The sequence below is a fragment of the Oxyura jamaicensis genome, chromosome Z, assembly GCF_011077185.1.
Source record: "Oxyura jamaicensis isolate SHBP4307 breed ruddy duck chromosome Z, BPBGC_Ojam_1.0, whole genome shotgun sequence".
Classification (NCBI taxonomy): domain Eukaryota; kingdom Metazoa; phylum Chordata; class Aves; order Anseriformes; family Anatidae; genus Oxyura; species Oxyura jamaicensis.
In genome coordinates this window covers 14,747,463-14,753,462 of record NC_048926.1, presented here as the reverse complement: position 1 = coordinate 14,753,462, position 6,000 = coordinate 14,747,463, and positions in this window count along the sequence as shown.

Sequence of the window (6,000 nt, the reverse complement as noted above, 5' to 3'; positions counted from 1 at the left end):
TCTCTAATCCTCAACACCAGGGCTGTCTCTGTTTCTCCAGTGTTCAGAACTACGTGGCTGGCTTGCCATGCAGACATGTCAAGGACTACATGATCCTCCATGAGAAAACTGAACTTATATTGCAGCTTCTCTTACTTGCTTCTTTTTACAAGGGGGTGTGGGCTACTCCTGTGGTCCACTGGTCCCTATCATGGTTTCAGGATGCCATAATGTGACCATGTTTGCCTGGCCACAAATGTCCATTCCCAAATCCATCCCTTTTTCCACCTTTCCCAAGGTTCACAGTCAGCCCTGCCTTACCATGAAGCCCTGCTTGACCCCCAGACCTGGTCCTTTATTGGGCAGTAAGAGAAGTCATACTGTCCTACAATTATCATGCAAACACCAAGATGCTCTGCCTACTCCCCAGCCTGGAATCAAAGCTGTGATTCCTTGCTCCCCTTCTAATTATGTATTTTCATTGCATTGTATCAATTGTTCACCCCTTTTTTAAAAAAAAAAAAAAATCTTAATATTACATGCTTAATTTAACCACTAGCCCATCGAATTTTGTAGTCTATATTGCATAGTTCCTTCAATCCCTGAAGACCAGGATCTGAAGAGTGGTCTTGCACTATATCCCTTTCCAGGGCTGATGTGAGTCAAGCCCTTCTTTTAATTAGCCTGGGCTCAACAGCATGTTTAGTTTGGCCTGTTGAAGTCTCCACCGCTTTGTTACTTGGCTGCAAACAATTAGGCTGCCCCACAGGCAGTTTAGATGAGATTTCCAGGTGTGCTTTTGTCTTGTGCCCAGCTGTTAGCTACGGGGCATTTGGCTGAGACAAGCTGTGCTCACTGTCTTCCAGGCCTGTATGTTACTTCATGCTTTTTAAAAGACATTCATCTTCCAAGCCTATAGCTCTCCTCCTTTCACTGATTTCAGAAAATATGTAGAACAAGGTGTTTAGGATCTCAGTGACCTATGGTTTGCACATAGGTTTCAAGGTGTTTCATCACTCAGAGGACAGCTAAAACCCTGCCATCTGCTGATGAAACTCCTTTTCCTACAGATATTCCTGGAGTCTGCCTTCCTGGGGAATTGGTCAGGACATAGCATCTGACACAGCTTTTTTTTGCATCCTCTGTTTTGTTGACAATGTTAAGCCCTGTGGTGATCTGCAAGCATGTTGTTATCATTGGGAATCACTTCTGGATTTCAGAATACTCCATTTCCTTGAGCAATTACTTTCTCTCTCCATTATCAACTACTTTTTCATTCTCTTGTTCTATCCCTCTTTCCTTCTCACCTCATTTTCTTGGGCTGGAAAAACAAATATTCCTGGTTTCAGGAGAAAAGTTTTATGTTGTTGTATAGTATACTGCCTTTGAGCAATGACTGTATAACATTCCTTATTAACATACAGCAGGGTCTGGCACGCTGCAGAAATGCTGACACCCCAGAATTAGTTGTCATCTTTATGGCCCTAGCATCCATGCCTACCTCTTCCTACCTCTTCCTACCTGTTCCTCAAGAGGAGACAGATGCTTCACACATTTCTCTGGAGCTGAGACTCTGCCCTGCATCCTGTACTACCTGGCCCGCGAATGCCAAGACAGAATGAATATTTTGTTCATAGTGATCACAGGGTGTGTCTAATTAGAAAGGAACATTACTTCTCATTCCCACAGCATGCGCTGACTGCAGCCTGTAAAATGTGGCTATCCTACTGATTCCAGAAGTATGCTAAAATCTCATTACTCCTGCTGACCATTTTCAACACCACTGGGCAATGCTTCATTACTATGCAAACAGCAAGAGCCTGTTTAGGAAGCCTTGTCCAGGATGCTGAAATACGTCTTTCATGAAACATAGTTCCAGTTGCCAAAAGTGGAAGTGACCACCGTTAACACTCTGCAGCTCCTGTTGGGAACACTCTGTGTCATCCATCATGGTTTGTTTAAAAATAGAAGAGACTTCTCATCCCTAGTGGCTCTGGATATAAGCACATATTAATATTATATTCTATATAATATAATTAATCAGCTATATAATATATTAATCAGCTATTAACCATTTGACACTGTTTCTCCATCCAGGGAATCCAAATCCTACTGAATCCAGCAGAGAATTTCATTTTCTTCACTGATTCTGTTTTATTTTCCAACATGCAAAGAAATAAAAATAATTTGTTTATTATTGCTTAATATTCATTGCTTAAGGAGACATTATACATTTATTCACTTTTGCTGTTTTCTCACTTAATTCAGTTCCCATTTCTTTTATCCTCTTTTAAGTAACATTTACTACAGAACATGAATGGCTTGACTAATGTTTGCTCTTTTAAAAATAATCCTACAGCAAAGAAATGGGAACTACACAGAAGTGCATGTGCTTGTCATTCATAGCCAAGATCAGTTACAAGATATGCAGAATATCTTGATTGCACTGAAAGCTCTGTAGAATTTGAGACTCTCTTTTAATAAAACTTATTTTCCATACTTTAACAAAAAACAAAACAAAACAATACAAAACAAAACAAAACAACAACAAAAAGCACTATTTTCCTCTTTTCCCTTGGTAGCTAAATACCTTGTCAGGGAGGTCTGAACTTCATCCTAAATGGCTGACACACACAAAATGATTGTGTCTTCTATTTCTGGTGGTCCATTGTAAAATCCTGCAGATGTTTCACTGTGGAAGATTACACAAGTGGAAGATTATCCACTTTGGATATTCTCAACCATTGTTTCCTGCTACATTCACTGATTTTTCTGTGTGTGAGCTTGTCTTTTCTTACTACCATGGGATAACATAATAAATATTGACAATTAAATTATTATTTTTTTCTTGACTTGGTTCTGTCTTGCATTTTTAACCATTTTTACCCTGCCATGGAAGTTCCCAATTTGTCTCTGTTAGCTACAGCCTCCTGAGGTAAGATCTCAGCATCTAGATACTCTGAATTCTTCTGGAATATATTGTCCAGTGTCATATTACTTTTCAGTGCACATTTTAATTATACTGGCCAAAAAAAATATATTCATACAAAGGGGTGGTTTTTCTGACAAAACTAGATAGCTTCATTTTCTGTCTGACTGCCTTTAAAACTTTTTTTTTTTTTTTTTCATTTGTTTTGCTGGAAAACTTAAAAACTGGGACGAGGGAGGAAGAAACTGGAGGAGGACATATTGGTTGAGGGCTTTCAACTCTATACTTTTTAACCAAAGGCAGACATTCTCCTGTTGAAGGTGTCTCCTGTGACCACCTCAACACTACGCTGGGTGGTTACATATTTTATGATTAGCACTGGAACTTAATTCTGCATTGTCTGTGATACCTCCACCATTAAACTAGCTCAGTTAGCTATTGTTTTTGTCAAAACTCAGTTTTCATTCTTGACAATGTGCTGAAGTTAATATGCTGTAATCCAGCCTGCTGTGCAAGGTCTTCACTGAGTTAAACATGTGGCCTTCAAAGTCACAGAGACACTTGTTCATGGCAAAATGTTCCTGAGCTTCTATAGGGTATTTTGAAACATTGTCAGGCCTGTTTAGATTAAAACAAACAAAAAAACAAACAAACAACACCCAAACAAAAAACAAACACACAAAAAAACACATCTCTCCCATCCCTCCCTGTACTGAAGTTGAATATATATATTTTCTTCTGTGATCTTATGCTACTGTGCAGAAAATAGGGGTTTTCATGATCTGCCATCACCAAACTCAGTAAAGCCACTACAGTCTTTGCAATTATGCCAACATTACCAACCTTGTTTGCTTTTAACTGAATAAGAGTAGTCGCCATAGCTGTATTTTTAAACAAACTTCTTTGATAAAACATGCTGTAGGTGATTACTGAACATGTTTCATTTCATCAAAAGTACAATGTTCTGTACTTTCTAGTCATTTTCTTGTTTTATATGGCTTTTCCTAAACAATAAATAACTCCGCATGACAATCTTAGAAAAGAGAAGAAACAAAACAAAACAAACACTCTCTTCCAGAAACCTTAGAAATAATGTTCATAGAGAGGTAGCTATGATGAAATTGATTTCCTCCTGCATGCTGGACATGTGTATTATAATTCACCTTTCAGCCTCTTTATCACAACTTCTGAGAGTTTGGTTAATTATAACAAACTGTCTTTCCATACATGTTAATTATTTTATTCTGGGTTAATAGTAAATACATTTTGGACCTGTGTTTTTGTTTGTTTGTTTGTTTTTGTTTGTTTGTTTTTCATTAAGGCATGCATATTTTCTTGGGTCCCCTGTATATTATAGTGAAATTTCTACTTTGGTTGTAAAGTATGCTACTATAAATGCATGTTGGATCTTTATATTCACCCATCTCATTCGTAGTGCCTGTAGTTCACTGTGACAAATGGGAGTAACACAGAATCATTTTCATCAGCTGCCTAGTACAAATACAATGACTTCTGCTCTGATTCAACACCAGTACCTGCAAGGATGTTCAGTTTTTCTTAGCAGAGAATAACGAATCAGAGTGCACAGTAAAATATTTTTTTTTCCTTGAAAAAAAAGACAGAAACACAAATATTCTTTCCTATAAAATGAAAAATAAACTATTTACCCTAATTTTACAAGGCTTTATTTTCTGTTTACTCATAAATTTTGTAAGCTGTTTTGTCAGGATAAGTATTGCCAAATAAAGATTCCTTAATGAAGGCAATATGAGACTGTTGAAGTATCCAGAAGAAGTATCCAGATGAAATGACAAAAATACTTGTCACTTCTTGTATTAATCCATACGGTGATTTTAAAAATCATGTCCTTCAACCAACCTCTGATTCTTTAGGGTTTTGCTTGTTTTAGGGATAAAAAATATCTTTTTATTCCTGTTAGCCATGAGGGCTAGCAATGTTGAGAATAGCATGGCTTCAGTGTTTGTGGAGGTAAGAAGAAGATAACTAGAAATTAAACTGCAAACAACTGGAAGGATTTTGCTGCCCAGTTGTGACTGATGGCATCATTTAAAGGCATGAGAGCTGCTAATGTGGGGTTGTGGCCAGGATGTGTTCTGAAAAACTTCTATTCATAGAAATGGGCAAAGAGGGAGGAAGAGACCAAACCTCAGAAGCAGGATCCACTGAAAAGCTTCAAATATCTAAAGAATATAAATTCTTCTGTGCAGATCCTCATTTTGAATTCACTAACAGATTTATAGTAGCCTCTAAATAAATCACATGTAACAGGAAAACTACAGAGAGGCAATGCCTTGCTAAGCCTTTTTTTTTTTCTTTTACCTTTCAGAGTAGAATGTACTTTATGCTATTTAGAGGAAAAGATCCTGTTACTACTCTTTTGTTATTCACATGATTAAAATAGATGCCGAGGACATGTGAAAAGACAAAGCATCTGACTGTTAAAATGATGGAATTTAACAATGAATGTTTACCATTATAATGCTAATTTTTAAGGGAATTAAAACAACGGAAAACCTTTTTTTAACAATGAAATTAATTTTGAGTGCTGAAGTAACATTCCTACCGGCTAAATCACTGTTTTTTCCTGTTCCAGAGAAGCAGAGGTGTCACTGTTCACCAGTGTGGTTATAGTTGCAGACTGGAGAGAACACAATATGCCATGAACAAATAGTATGATTTCAATTCTCCTTCTCTTCGTGGCATCTTCAGTGAGTTCAACAAAGTTGTGAATAAAAGAGGTATTTTTCACTACCTGTGCATTGCCTTTCATCTTCATTGTACCTGGTCCCTCTTAAAATTTTAAAGTATTTAATTCCTGGAATTCACTTTCTTTAACACTTCAGACTTGCTGTGTGTAGGGATTTGGTAATTTGACCAAAGATACTTAAATATATATATATATATTTGAATAGGAACAAAAGATTGTATGGAAGCTCTGACTTCGTTTTACTTGCTGCCACAGTTTAAATTTTCTTTAAGATAACAAATAATGTTTTAAGATAACAAAAATTATTTTTACAAATTCATTAACAGTAAGAGGAGGGCCAAGGAGGATCTTCATCCTTTACTGG